The sequence below is a fragment of the Trachurus trachurus genome (assembly GCF_905171665.1).
Source record: "Trachurus trachurus genome assembly, chromosome: 1".
NCBI classification, from domain to species: domain Eukaryota; kingdom Metazoa; phylum Chordata; class Actinopteri; order Carangiformes; family Carangidae; genus Trachurus; species Trachurus trachurus.
The window spans coordinates 36910778-36927178 of NC_139891.1; the positions used below are offsets into that span (position 1 = coordinate 36910778).

General features: G+C 40.2%; 1 long non-coding RNA gene across 1 annotated transcript; it reads right to left on the bottom strand.

Moving 5' to 3' along the window:
• Nucleotides 1–4548: 4548 nt before the first annotated feature.
• On the bottom strand, nt 4549–8622 carry LOC310985864. Its single transcript, XR_014595381.1, has 3 exons — nt 8591–8622; nt 7554–7673; nt 4549–4669 (listed from the first exon to the last, which is right to left on the bottom strand). It is a non-coding gene; the product is annotated as an uncharacterized lncRNA (long non-coding RNA).
• Nucleotides 8623–16401: the final 7779 nt, after the last annotated feature.

Genomic DNA, 16401 nt, shown 5'->3' on the forward strand with positions numbered 1-16401 from the left:
CACACACACACACACACACACACACACACACACACACACACACACACACACACACACACACACCACTTGCAATAGGGAGGTCTGGGGGTAGTCCCCCAGAAAAAAAAAATGTTAACACATAAATGAGGCATTCTGGTGCACTCTGAGGAGAAACAGGGGGAAAAGACAACATTGCTTCAGATAAGAATAAATAAATAAAATAAAACAGATTCAGTAGCCTACTGACTGGGGTTCCTATCATTGTAATGGCAAGAATGGCTAGAGTGTATTAAACTGCTCTGGGGAGCTGTGGCTGGAGAGCAAAAATAAAACTCAGTTTTTAAATCTTTCATTCAAGGGCCTGATTCCGGGCGCATGACGTCTGTCCGACTACCCATTTCTCCGACCACCCATTTCTCCGACTCCGACCATACATTTCTTTATTTTTGCGTCATCAGTCCGACCTCCCACTTCTCCGACTTAAGTAGCCCTAACCCTTAACCTTACCCTAAACCTAACCTCAACACTGTAGAATGGGTAGTCGGAGAAATGAGCCGTCGGACTTGTGGGCAGTCGGACTGACGTATGCTCCCCTCTGATTCCTCTGCTTCACCATGGAGCTCACTGTCTTCTTCCACACTTCTGCCCTATTTTCATCTTTATGTTGATAGCTGTAGCTACTGTCAGATATTAATATAAGACCCACACATGCTTTAACTTTATACTGCTGAATAATTGGAGCGGACATGTCCTGAGATTTTCAGCCTTCTATGATTATAGAATAAAGCCTTTTACAGTACACACGCAGCGCGAGCACACACACACGAGCACACGCACACACACGCAAGCACACACACACCTTATGGTTCTCCTGCTCAGCTGTGGCTCGTGCCTCAGGTTGTCCTACCAGAGGCAGTTTTAGTTTGTGGCGGTGGTCGGAAAAGAATTTCCTAATATCCATTGATATCAGTTTTTAATTAGCCTACACGTTTCCTCTCGCTCCGAGACGGGAGTGTGAATGTAAACAAACTTCCGTGCGTCACTTGCAGCAGCACGTACGCGTCATGTGACACAAGCCGAGATGTATCTGCCATAATGAATTAAATCATAATGATATATTTTTTTGTATTTTAAATTTTACTGATTTCGGTTAACTGAATATGAATTAATACAATGTGACACACAAAACAAATTATGACTCCTCCCCAAAAGAAATTCAGCAGGAAAAAAAAACTCATTGCTCCTCTGACAGCCAATGGGGGGGCAAGGAGGCACGGGCGGGGGGGCACTGCCCCCCGAATTGACCCCCTGACGCCGGGGCTGGTTTTCACACAACATTTTCCATAAGCCTCCGCGCACACTGTGGAATTCTTGGACCGGCACAAGACGGACGAAAGCGAAACATTGTCAAGAATGTTTTCATTCATCAAGAATGAAAGTCGGAGGTTTGAAGACGATCAGATACCGTCATAGTTCCGACCATGGTCTTGTAAAACTCCAAAAATAGGTATAATTTCATGTAAATGAAGTATGAATTTAAAAAAAAAAAGTGTAAAATTGGTATTAATGGGTTGGTCTGAAGTTGAAAAAAAAGATGAAACACAGATTTGTGTGATAATGTTATGTTTTGTATGTGCTTTTTAACAGTCAAACCAGTTGGGGTCAAAATTGACCCAATGGACAACGAATGTTACTATTTGCTGCCATTCAAAAAAAAATTTAAAGGGTTAAAAAAAAAAAAAAAACCTGTTGGAAGTTTAACATGTACCAGTGTCGGATAATCCATCAATTTATTTGCCTTTGATCTTCACTATATTTCAAATTATTCATACTTTCATACTATCATACAAAACTCCCAAAATACGTATAATTTCATGTAGGGCCTAAATGAGGTATAAAATAGTTTTTAAAAAGTGTAAAATTGGTATTAACTCATTGAGTGCCAACCACGTAATTTCTCGTTTTTCGTTCCCATGCGTTGAGTGCCGAAAACGAGATTTTTCGTTTTTTTGCTTTTTTTTTAAATTATGAAATTAGACACTTTAACACACCTTATTTGTAAATTTGGGGACTCTACGACAAGTAGAATTGAAATAGATGACGATCAAAAACTCATGACAGCTCATGATCTGGAAGTTTTTTTATCATAAAGGCCCTTTCACACCGCGGACGTAACGAATAAACGACACGAAATTGCGAAATATTCGCGGCCAAATATTTCGCATCAAAACCATTCACACCGGCGGCGACGCGAATATGCGACGATGCGACAATTAAATTCCAAAGTTTCGCTTTGCGACGGGTGGTTCTTCGCCTCCACGTCATTTCTAATCCGTTAATTATCCCTCACGTATTCGCTACGTTATGCCGCTGTTTTCTTGTTACCAACTTCACTCAACACAGCAGCAGCTCACTGTCTGATGTTTTCACCCCGCCTTTCCGAAGCCCCGCCTTTCCGACAATAGACTTCCATTCATCGTAATAGCGGGGTTTTCTATTTTTTCTTAAGACCCCGCTACTCCGAAAGGGTCCATGGCACTGGTTCGACCTCCCATTAGTCCGACCTCCCATTAGTTCGACCTCCCATTGGTTCAAACTCCCATTGCCCAGAGAGACGGCAGGTGGAGGCTGACTGGCAGAGATCAGAGCAAAGACGGTGAAACAACTTCTTTTTCCCTGTGAGAGACTGTGGCGGCCCGAGACTGTGCGGCCACCGTCTGTTATGGTTAACAGCTGTGTGTGTTCTGACGTGGTGGGTGTGACGTACCTCCTTTTCACGCCACATGATTGGTTGATGTCTTTATTCGCCGGGCGAAAGCTCAGAAAAATCGACCTCGCTCCAAAAAAAAATTGTGCTGCATTTTCGCCGCGAAACATTCGCGGTCGGTGTGAAAGGACCCGTTATGAAAACCGGGATTTGAAAAAAAATATTGACGCGCGAATTATTCGCACGAAAAATACGTCTGCGGTGTGAAAGGGCCTTAACTCAGCTTCTGCAAACGGAGTTCTGCATGTGGATGCAGCGCAGCTGCTCCAGCTGCTCCAGCAGCTCGGAGCAGAAACAGGAAGCTCTCAGCCGACAGTCCGCCCGGTCTTCATCTGGAGCAACACCGTGTCCTCCCCAAAGTCCTCCCGCGGTAAAATCTGATGGTCTCTGGGCCAAAGCAGACCGGCATCACCGACCCGTACCACAGACGGACCGCGACCACCGGTGGGACCGGTGTTCCCGAGCCGCTGTGGCCGACAGACCCTCACGTTCGTGGCACTCAATGAGTTAACTAATTGAGTGCCGTGCTCCTTTCCAAAGTTTTAGTTAAGTGTACCTGCAATTTAGACCATTTTTGACGATTTTTGTAGAGCCACAGTGTATTCTATATTATTGCCACCAACACATTTGAAAGGTGAAACTTTCTGCTTCAAATGACCACAAACCGTTTGTTTCTACGTGCCTCCGTTCCTGAGAAAAGTCAAGCTAAACATGGCTGGGTTTCACCAAAATTTGTTTGTGTCTGTCGCTCTTCTCACACTCGCATTTCTGGATCAAAGGGCTCGTATAAAATAAATATACACAACAATTGTTGTTCTATTCACAAAACCACCATCGGGGGCGGGGGGGGCGCCACTAAACAACAATAACACAGACGCACCGTGCCGAGTCACAGCCTCTCCCCGCGGAACGTGAGGGTCAGTCGGCCACCGCGGCTCGGGAAGACCGGTCCCGCCGGTGGTCGCGGTCCGTCTGTGGTACGGGTCGGTGACGGCGGTCTGCTTTGGTCCAGAGACCATCAGATTTTACCGCGGGAGGACTTTGGGGAGGACACGGTGTTGCTCCAGATGAAGACCGGGCGGGACTGGCGGCTGAGAGCTTCCTGGTTCAGCTCCGAGCAGCTGGAGCCTCGCGGGTGAGAGCAGAGCAGCTGCTGCATCCACATGCAGAACTCCGTTTGAAAAAGCCGAGTTATGATAAAAACTTCCAGATCATGAGCTGTCATGAGTTTTTGATCGTCATCTATTTCAATTCTACTTGTCGTAGAGTCCCCAAATTTACAAATAAGGTGTGTTAAAGTGTCTAATTTCATAATTTAAAAAAAAAGCAAAAAACGAGAAATCTCGTTTTTGGCACGCATGGGAACGAAAAACGAGAAATTACGTGGTTGGCACTCAATGAGTTAATAGGTTGGTCTAAAGTTGAATAAAAAGATTAAATACAGATTTGTGTGATAATGTTAGGTTTTGTACTTTTTAACAGTCAAATCACAGTGTTGACCCCATTGGTCAACACTGTGATTCTGTCAGGAGGACAACACAAGGGTTAAGACAGTATGAGCAGAAGAGCTGTGAGTTGTCTTAGTTTGACAGCATCACTCTCAGCAGTGAGTGATGCTGTACAAGGGCAACTCCTATGATGTGTCCCTGACCGATCATTGTGCGTCCACTTGCAAAGCAGCCGCATATGTTTTTTTTCACAGTTGAATATTAATTTGCACAATTGAATCTCTGTATTTTTTTAAATATTCAATTTGAATATATGTTCAAATTTAGAATATTCGTTGACAGCCGTATGTCTTACTGTGACTCTGAAGGTCCAGGTCCAGCACTGAAGTCTGGTGGTGGCTCATTGGAACAGTCACTCCTCACGGACGGACAGATGGATCCTGGAGACTCTGCTCTCAGTCTGTCCTTCTGACCCCTACAAACACAAACATGTTGCTATTCATAAATCACTGATCAGTTATCTGATGACAGAGTTTCCAAAAATCCCAATCATAAATTGATACACTTCAAATTTTTTACAAAGGGTGTATCTTACACCTAGAAGACTCCATCTAATGAAACTTGTATCCTCCCCAAACTGTGATCTCTGCCCAAATCGTGATGTTGAATCTTTCATGCATATGTAGTGGTATTGTCCAGAAGTCACAACCTTTTGGGAAATGATATCTTTAACATTGACTAAACTTTTTGATGTATTAATCCCATACTGTCCCAAATTGTTTTTATTGAATGACACCTCTGCTTTAAATGTACCTAGTTACCATTACCCTGCTTTATTTGCTAGCCTGAAAGCTGCCAAAAAGATGCTAGCACTTTGCTCATTCTCTTTCTCGGACTCACTGGCTACTTTCTTTGTTAGATATCCTGCACATGGAGGTGTCAGTAGCCAGAATGCACAATGCAAAGCAAGCCACTATCACAGGGACTTCTTCAATAGAGAAAATTAAGAACTTTTTGTGCCCTCAAACTGATCTCTAGAGCCTTGTATGTCGCTATTCTTTGTGTGTGTGTGTGTGTGTGTGTGTGTGTGTGTGTGTGTGTGTGTGTGTGTGTGTGTGTGTGTGTGTGTGTGTGTGTGTGTGTGTGTGTGTGTGTGTGTGTTTTACAATAACTTTTTTTCCCTCTCTTTTCTTTATTCTACTTTTTTCCTAATTGTTACTTATTTACTCTAATTAATGTTATTGTTACACTGTCCAAGCATAGTCTGATGTTCTGAGCCTGTCCTTGTATTGACGTGTCCATGCTGCCTGGGGTGGGGTGGGAAGTGGGATGTCTTTTTTTTCCATCTTGTGTTTGTTTTGTATTTACTTATTTTTGTTTATTGTTGTTATTATTGTTGTTGTTGTTGTAATTAAGCTCTTTCTGCTCTTGTCTTGTTTTTATGTTTTTCTCATGGAGACTAATAAAAAGTTGGGGAAAAAAAGTTTCTGTTTCCAGGGTATTTTTCCACAGTATACACACATACACAATCCGACGGAAAGGTGCTGCATTGCCTGCTCCCTCCTCGTCGTGACTTATGAAAGTGAAAGTGAAACTTAGAGCCGGGTTCCTACCATCCTCCTCAAAGCTGCTTAGTGCCAGAGAAAGCGCAAATGTTATGAAAATATATATAGAAAATAAAAAAAACATTTAGATCTGCTGTAATGGAAAATGTTGGCATTTAGCCTTGTGACGGCCCAGGCCGGTCTATGTGTTTTGTCTCTGTACTCTCCCTTCCCCCCTGCAGTGGCTGATGGCGAGGCGGGGCCCTGATGTGAAACACCTGTGACCTGTGGTCTATATTAGATGGTTGCAGTCTGCTCGGTCTCTCTCTGCCTGCCGCCAGCGAAGCTCAGTCCGAGCCACCGTTGCCTTTTTTCGTTTGTTTCTGTTTGGTTATGGTTATGTTGCACATTCTATTATTTGTAAATAAATTCTATCTTTATTATCGTTCCTCCGTCCTCCCTTGATCGTTTTTGTTGTGGTCCTGTGAGCCAGACCATAACAGCCTGTAAAGTGTTTGAGGAGTATGGAGACTGTGGAGGTTGGAGACACTCAGGGCTAAAAGCTGAAGATGGCTCCAGTAGACAAAGGGTCCTTGGGTGTCTTACAAGATTGTTATGTCTTACACCGGGTCATAGCGGAAGGCATGTATTTTTGTCTTTTTGGTTTTGGGAGCTATAAAGATGGTGAGCCTGAGAACATCTTTAGTTCAGTCACTCACTGACCGTGCTGTTCAGTTGTCTGTGTGTGACATTTCTGAATGCTTATTAAAACTCAAGACCCCGACGTGTGAAGACTCTTTTTGATTATTCATTAAGTAAACAGAATCTAATTTTGCCACCACACAACAATATGTGGTTTGTTTATGCAAATGACGCCTGCTTGGAAATTTGTTCCGATGTTTTCAGAGAAGTGAAAAGCCACTCAGTCACCTGTGGGACCAGCCAACTGGGAGCAACAGGTCATCTCAGTGGCAGCAGCCAGTCTCCTGAGGTGACATTAGACTGTCAGGGCCTGATCTACTAAGATCCTAGATAAAGACTGCAAAATTAATACATTTCTTAAAGTAGCATCACACTTTGTCATGCTGCCTCTTTGTTATCTTTTAAACTTAGGGGTCTCAAACTCCCAGCCATTTCCAGTCCACGCCCGCCCAACGCCCGGCCTGCGACTTGATGTCAAAAATATCATGCATTTAAGTTTTTCCATGATTGGGACAAAAATTATTGGTCATTTTTGACCCCAAATGAAAACTGTTTCTGTCATAAAATGTTTGTTTTTTCATCAAATGGTCTGAAAATAATGGGGATTGTTCAATACTATGATCTTAACAACAAAAATACATTTGAAGTAATTTGATTGAATTATGGGTGTTTTATTGAAAGGGGTAACATTGTTTGTCCTCAGTGGGGTCAAAAATGACCCCAGAAAACAATTGGGTGCAATGGGGAGAACTGTCACCATACTGCTTCCTACAGACGCAACGCACCTGTTTTTCAAGATTTTTTAGGTGTGCATCAGCGTCCACATCTTAAAAAATTGAGAAAAACTGTAAATGATTAAGACAGTATGAGCAGAAGAGCTGTGAGTTGTCTTAGTTTGACAGCATCACTCTCAGCAGTGAGTGATGCTGTACAAGGGCAACTCCTATGATGTGTCCCTGACCGATCATTGTGCGTCCACTTGCAAAGCAGCCGCATATGTTTTTTTTCACAGTTGAATATTAATTTTCACAATTGAATCTCTGTATTTTTTTAAATATTCAATTTGAATATATGTTCAAATTTAGAATATTCGTTGACAGCCGTATGTCTTACTGTGACTCTGAAGGTCCAGGTCCAGCACTGAAGTCTGGTGGTGGCTCATTGGAACAGTCACTCCTCACGGACGGACAGATGGATCCTGGAGACTCTGCTCTCAGTCTGTCCTTCTGACCCCTACAAACACAAACATGTTGCTATTCATAAATCACTGATCAGTTATCTGATGACAGAGGCATCAGGGCTATTCTTCCCATGTGAAGAAGGTCACTGAGTGGTTTTTAACCTATAGGCTATCTGCCATCACAGACTGATTTCAGATTCCTTAACAGCAGAAGGAAGGCTTATATTTTGAATTACTGGTTAACTACTAATTGTCATCTATATTTAATCGTCAAATGTTTTTATGTAAATTGAGTCAGATTGAATAAATATTTATTTTACTTTGACAAAATCTTATCTTAATGCCGTACGGGCAGAATAGGAGATACCGACTCCTGTCTCTAAATATTTCCACTCTACAGTTATCTCCAACATGGAGATACTGTGTCTCTTCTCTGTCCTTCTGTCCACTGACAGCTCTACAGACAGGTGGAGCTCACACAGGTGTTGACATGAGATCAGCTGATTGTGGGCGTGTCTGAAACCACCTATGAACATGAGGATGCTCTGCTTCATCAGTCTGATGGATACCGTTTCGGTAACGCTTTACAATAAGGGTCCCTTAATTAACGTTAGTTAGTACATTATGAAGCCTTAATAATAAACTAATGTGTTAATTAATGCTGACTAATGCATACATAATGATAACTAATTACATTATTCAACTTTTAATTTCTTAATTGACTTTGAGTAGTAAACATTAATTAACTGCTTACTAATAGGCTAATAGGCTAATTAATGCTTAATAATGTACTAACTAACGTTAATTAAGGGACCCTTATTGTAAAGTGTTACCTGTGTCTCTGTTTCTGAGGTTTGTAGTGAACCGTCAAGTCTGATGGATCTGGTTCCTGGTTTCTCTCTGTTTCCTTCACATGAGTCTAATGACTGAATCATCTTCAGCTCAGTTTACAGTAGAAATTGTCTCTCACTGTGACTCTGGGGGTCCAGGTCCAGGTCCAGGTCCAGGTCCAGGTCCAGGTCCAGGTCCAGGTTCTAGCAAATCATTAGACCAGCCAATCTTTATAGGCTCTGCTCCGTCCACATCTTTGTCCACACGAACGCTCATCTTCAGGACTGCAGTCAGTCTGAGAGGGACACATACACACAAGTATAATAAACTCCACCAGGTTAGTTTTCATGTATATTATTCAGCTCATCACTTCCTGTTGTCTCCTGTTTTCTCAGTGTCTCAATGTGGACTCTTCTTTTCTCCACAGTCCACAAACTCAGTCACACACTCACACTTTGATAATAATAATAATTGTTGATACCCAGGGGACAAAGCAAAAAAACAGACGCGGAGCGTTGTAAAAGGTTTGACAGCAGAAATGATCTCTAGGAACTTGAAGGATTAAAACCTGGGTGGACAACCCGGTCAACTAGCTGCTGGAAAGCTACAGGGGGCTAAAACCCCTTTCTGGGGTCATTTTGCTGGCAAAATTATGTAAATGCAAATATTTAGTCATACAACTATAACATTTGGCAGAGAGTATCTTGACACATAGGGGGAGGCATGAAAAAAAGATTCTGGGGTTTGTTGCAACTCGATTTTAAGATATCACCCTCAACATCCCAAAAAGACAAAAAAAAAATTACTGTTTGCCTGACAAATTCTCATGAAAATTATTATTTTTCAGCACTTTATGGAGAATATCTATGCCTAACATGTATATAGAAAATTTCCTTAATTCATAAGCTTCCATTTGAGTCCAAGATAGCCTGCTCTATCTACTGAGCTAAACACCATGGACTAATTCAATATGACTCCATGAGTAAATAATCATATGCCAAAAGCAAAGACAGAGCAATATTTTGAACCATAGTAAAACTCTAACATTATAAAATAAAATGTTCACGTAGGTGGACAATAAGGTTAAACGGAACTAAACTTAATATTATTTTTACTAAAAGTAAACTTTTCACCTTGCTCTATCATGGCACGTTCACTGACAATATGTGATATTTCAAAATGAAAATGTAGCCCAGAACACTTACAGTAGATGACTATACTCTGACTCGACTCAGGAGCGAGGGATGGTTGGTATATGAGGTAAACACATACATTTATTCCCACAAACAACAAGATTCAAAAGCCCCAGTGTTTGAGAAATTAACTAACTGTTGTGAAATGTTAATAGTGATGTGAGAAATGCCCCAAAGTGACTGAGGAAAACTTTAAATTGTAAATACATAGTGTATTTTGGTGTACTTACAGGTCCTTGTTACACTTGTAATGAGAAATGCTTGTAACAATACTTTGTATTGTTACAATACAGCACATATACTTTTTAAACCTGCTTAATTATCAACTCATGAACTTTAACTTCGCATTTTAACTTTTTTAACCCTCAAAGACAGTACAAAGACACAGGTTATCGCAGTTAATTTATAAGAGTTGAGGTATCCCGACCCAGGTACACTTTATTTACTAATGTGCTTATTTCACTGTATCAAAGAGTAACAAGTGTGTAGGCTACTAACACAACTGTTACATAGACTATGTTGTGTAACAGCACAAGTGGTACACTATCGAAGACACTGGTTATTGCAGTTAATGTGTAAGAACTGAGGTATCCTAGCAGGTACACTTTATTTTAATGTGCTCATTCCACTGTATCAAAGAGTAACAAAGGTGTATTAACACAACTGTTACATATACTAAGTTGTGGAACAGCATACATGTTCCAAGACTCAAGAGGCAGGAGGAAGATTGATGGAAAAGGTTGCCCAGGCAACATGGGTTGTGGTTTCACCCATTTTCTTGCAGGTGTACCCCTTCCCCAAGGAGAGAGGCCACTTTGACAAAGTATTGTAACAAGCATTTCTTATTACAAGTGTATTACAAGTGGGACCCGTAAGTACACCAAAATACAAAAGTACACCATGGACTAATTCAATGTGACTCCATGAGTAAATAATCATGTATGCCAAAAGCAAATACAGAGCAATATTTCGAACCATAGTAAAAACTTGTGAATTTTATGTAACCACAGTAAAACTCACACATTATAAAATAAAATTTTCACATAGGTGGACAATAAGGTTAAACGGAACTAAACTTAATATTATTTTTACTAAAAGTAAACTTTTCACCTTGCTCTATCATGGCACGTTCACTGACAATATGTGATATTTCAACTGTTGTGAAATGTTAATAGTGATGTGAGAAATGCCCCAAAGTGACTGAGGAAAACTGTAATTCAATGTGAGTCAATATGTATAAAGCTAAGAAACAGCAGTGGTAGAAGAGCTGCTGAGATATATAATGTTTAAATGAAAAGACACATTTAACGTTAGCCTGTGGCTACAATCTGGCTTTCGTTCATGAACTTCCACTGTCCCACCTCAAATAAATTGAATTGAATTGAAGTAAAATAAAGCTGCAAGAAGAAGAACATTGAGGAAAACAATAATGTTGTGTTAACACTCACCTGCCTCAGACTTCAGTTTTCTGCTCCATTCACTGCAAAATGGAGTCTCAACCCACTAAACACTTTCACTTCCTTCATCTTCTTTGCATTTACAAGAAGTCACATGACTCTGTGAGTGTGTGTTGTTAATTTACAAGTTGTTTACACTAGTTATTTCATTGTCTGTTGTTTAAAATCAGAACTAATGTGCTTTAATGAGATACTCTCTAACTTTTTCTCCAGCTTCATATAAATCATGTTGATGATCACTGAGACAAAGAGAAGGGAAGGCAGAACAACGCCATCTGCTGGTCAACTCTTGTGTTACACCTTTATGGATTACAGTTTTTCTCAGTTGCTTTGGTGCATTTCTCAGATCAGAATGAAAATTCTTATAACTATTGGTTCAGCCTCCACAACATTTAGTCATATGTGCATATCATAGTAAAAAATTCTCATTCATTTGAACGCATTACAAATGCTTTTGGACATGTATTGTAATGGATTTTTTTTAAATGTTTATGACCCTTGGTTGAACTTTTAACATGTTCATGAACTTTGGGTGAACTTTCAAGAAAGTGAAAGTTGCAACTTCTCGCTGTGTATAGGGCAATATGCAGGTGTTCATCTTGGTTCCTGTTATTTTGTGGTGATTATGCTTAAAGCAGAAGTAAGTGGTCCGGTCGTTTTCGCTAATGCTGCGTTCCAGGCAGGCTTTTGAAATCGTAAATTACAGCTTCAAGTCACAACTTACGACTTTGTAGCGTTCCAGGCAACCCACTCGTGTTTTTCCGACCTGTTTTACCGGTGAAAGTCACTATAACGGCCACTCATAACTTCTGACCCGTGAACTCGTACCAGATCGAACTGGTACCACTTCACGGTCGGAAAAATACGAGTTTCCTTGAACGCACCATAACAGTCCTCGTCCCTACGTCACCACATTCACGGCGTTCCTTGGCTGCACACACAGCCCTGCATGCCGTTCTCTCTCCTCATTGGATAAAAACTGTAGGATACGATAAATGTTTTCTCCTGGGCTCAGAGCAGAGCAGAGGGACTGACAGACCCGTGTTTCAGTCCAAACACTCTATGTAAGTGATTGCTGTCGGAAGATATAACTATTTAAGACTTATATTAACACAAATATATCACTCACTTCTGCTTTAAGCAAGCATTTGTCTCCATGTCCAAAACCACCAGTCTGGCCTCATTCCCCCTCTAAGCGTTTGGGGTGGGCCGAAGCTGGGCGGGAGTAGTAGCGTTAACAGACAACCCCATTCAGCCAATCAGCAAGTTGGTGTAGTGACGGGGCTTTGCAGCAGTCGGTCCCTGATTGGCCAACGTGCTGTGTCAATCACAGCGGCGACACTGATTGGCTCGGCCTTCTGAGGGTTTCAGGCCAAACGCTTAGAATGGGGATGAGGCCAGACTCTCCGTTCAAATGAAATGAAATGAAATGCATTTCCGGGAGCGGCTGGTTTACGAGGCTAGGAGTACGTGGCTCCTTCCCGCTTCAGAGCCTATGTAACCTGATGTGACCTAATCTCGGTGTGCACTCTCATACAGACGTGTGTGTGTGTGTGTGTGTGTGTGTGTGTGTGTGTGTGTGTGTGTGTGTGTGTGTGTGTGTCACAGTTAAAGGAAATTTCCACAACAGTATCAACTGCTTACATATAATTCTCTGCTGTTTTACTCAATTTAACTCAGCTATAATTTATATAGCACTTTAAAGCAGCCGCCGCTGAAAACAAAGTGCTGTACATAATAGGCAAAAATAACAGACATAAAACAATTAAAAGCAATAAAATCAATGGAACAATAAAACAATAAATAAAAACAAACAATAAAACATAATAATAATAATAATAATAATAATAATAATAATAATAATAATAATGTTGTGTTAACACTCACCTGCTTCAGACTTCAGCTTCTCTCCTTCTGCTCCGCTCACTGCAAAATGGAGTCTGAATTAAACACTTTCACTTATTCGTGTTTGAACCTGTTGAAAATGTTCACTGGCTCCTCCTTCTTCTCTACATTTACAGGAAATCACATGACTCTACGAGTGTGTGTTGTTCACCTTCAAGTTGTTTAAACCAGTGGTTCATAACCTTTTTTGGCTCGTGACCCCATTTTGACACCACAAATTTCGGGCGACCCCGCCTCATGTGCAGTCACGTGATTGTGGCCATCAATCAAGATGCGCCAGCTCAGATATTGTAAGATGCTGGATTTTATTTGAACTCAATTCATATTTGAGAAAGCGAAACTATAGAATACATTTGAATATTGTGTTTGGTGTTTTTAATTATAATTTTACAAAGAATAATAATTAGTTTTAAAAATATTTTTATCAGTATTTTTTTTTTTTTATCAATTACACATTTCATGTGACCCCATTTTAATTCCAGGCGACCCTACGTGGGGTACCGACCCCAAGTTGGAAAACACTGGTTTAAACTAGTTATTTAATTGTGTGTCGTTTAAAATCCCGATTTGTGTGTTTTATAAGAGAAAGAAGAGAAGTGACTTGTAGAACAGAACCTGGTATTACATCAGTATGGACTAATTCTTAACTTTTTTTTAAAGTATATTTTTTGGGCTTTTTCACCTTTAATGGAAAGCAGTTGAGAGAGAGAGACAGGAAATGGGGAGGCAGAGAGGGGGGTTATAACACACAGGAAAGGGCTGCTTAATGCGGGACTTGAAAGGCCTGTAGCACATGGGGCGGCTGCTCTATCTACTGAGCTAAACACCATGGACTAATTCAATGTGACTCCATGAGTAAATAATCATGTATGCCAAAAGCAAATACAGAGCAATATTTCGAACCATAGTAAAAACTTGTGAATTTTATGTAACCACAGTAAAACTCACACATTATAAAATAAAATTTTCACATAGGTGGACAATAAGGTTAAACGGAACTAAACTTAATATTATTTTTACTAAAAGTAAACTTTTCACCTTGCTCTATCATGGCACGTTCACTGACAATATGTGATATTTCAAAATGAAAATGTAGCCCAGAACAATTACAGTAGATGACTATACTCTGACTCGACTCAGGGGCGAGGGATGGTTGGTATATGAGGTAAACACATACATTTATTCCCACAAACAACAAGATTCAAAAGCCCCAGTGTTTGAGAAATTAACTAACTGTTGTGAAATGTTAATAGTGATGTGAGAAATGCCCCAAAGTGACTGAGGAAAACTGTAATTCAATGTGAGTCAATATGTATAAAGCTAAGAAACAGCAGTGGTAGAAGAGCTGCTGAGATATATAATGTTTAAATGAAAAGACACATTTAACGTTAGCCTGTGGCTACAATCTGGCTTTCGTTCATGAACTTCCACTGTCCCACCTCAAATAAATTGAATTGAATTGAAGTAAAATAAAGCTGCAAGAAGAAGAACATTGAGGAAAACAATAATGTTGTGTTAACACTCACCTGCCTCAGACTTCAGTTTTCTGCTCCATTCACTGCAAAATGGAGTCTCAACCCACTAAACACTTTCACTTCCTTCATCTTCTTTGCATTTACAAGAAGTCACATGACTCTGTGAGTGTGTGTTGTTAATTTACAAGTTGTTTACACTAGTTATTTCATTGTCTGTTGTTTAAAATCAGAACTAATGTGCTTTAATGAGATACTCTCTAACTTTTTCTCCAGCTTCATATAAATCATGTTGATGATCACTGAGACAAAGAGAAGGGAAGGCAGAACAACGCCATCTGCTGGTCAACTCTTGTGTTACACCTTTATGGATTACAGTTTTTCTCAGTTGCTTTGGTGCATTTCTCAGATCAGAATGAAAATTCTTATAACTATTGGTTCAGCCTCCACAACATTTAGTCATATGTGCATATCATAGTAAAAAATTCTCATTCATTTGAACGCATTACAAATGCTTTTGGACATGTATTGTAATGGATTTTTTTTAATGTGTATGACCCTTGGTTGAACTTTTAACATGTTCATGAACTTTGGGTGAACTTTCAAGAAAGTGAAAGTTGCAACTTCTCGCTGTGTATAGGGCAATATGCAGGTGTTCATCTTGGTTCCTGTTATTTTGTGGTGATTATGCTTAAGCAAGCATTTGTCTCCATGTCCAAAACCACAGTGAGATGTCAATGAGATGTCAAAACACTGAGGTGTTAAGTAAAAAACCACAACAAACCTTCGGTTACAGGCAACTGCTCTCTTCCTGTCTTTACATATGAGTTAACCTATACTAGGCCAATGACATGTCATAAACGCTAAGTGCAAACTTGTACTATGATCGGTCTGTTGCAAACTTATTCTGCAATAATGCAATGATGCTATTGGACAATGTACTGTATGATGCCGCCTGCTAGGAGGAGTACGTGGCTCCTTCCCGCTTCAGAGCCTATGTAACCGGATGTCACCTTTTAGACTTGCACATATACAAATAGAACAACATTTACTTGTGTCTCTAACTAGTGAGAGAGATAAGGGGGGGGAAATGTGCAGGTGAGGTCTAAAACCCAAAAGGCTTATAACATGACCTCACCTTGACCTAATGAATAATTGAAACGGTGAAGAAATAATAATCTCATACCTTGTGCAAGGTAAAGAAATAACAAAATTAAAATTAAATAAAAAATGAAAAGGAGTGAAGATAAGGGAGAATGATGATAGTAAGAATAATGGTAGTAATAATGATAACAACACTAAATAAATAAATGGGAATAGGTGAAAAAAGAAAGCAAAGAAGGATTGATACAGATAAATTAAGTTCAAGTAAACATTGAAAAAGAAGAAAGTGGGCACTATGGAAGGCATAATAAAAAAGTCAAAACAAGTTTTGTTGTTCTGCTAATTTTAACAGTAGTTTATTTTTGAATATAGCCAGAAGGAGGAGTTGTCAGCTCATTGCTGATGTTCATTACATAACAGAATCCCTTTGTATTTGATAGTGTACATATGAGTTAATCTTATACTAGCCCAATGACATGTCATAAGCGCTACACTGTAAGTGAAAACTTGTACTATGATCGGTCTGTTGCAAACTGTGTGTGTGTGTGTGTGTGTGTGTGTGTGTGTGTGTGTGTGTGTGTGTGTGTGTGTGTGTGTGTGTGTGTGTGTGTGTGTGTGTGTGTGTGCGCGTGTGTGTGTGTGTGTCACAAGTTAAAGGAAATTTCCACAACAGTATCAACTGCTTACATATAATTCTCTGCTGTTTTACTCAATTTAACTCAGCTATAATTTATATAGCACTTTAAAGCAGCCGCCGCTGAAAACAAAGTGCTGTACATAATAGGCAAAAATAACAGACATAAAACAATTAAAAGCAAT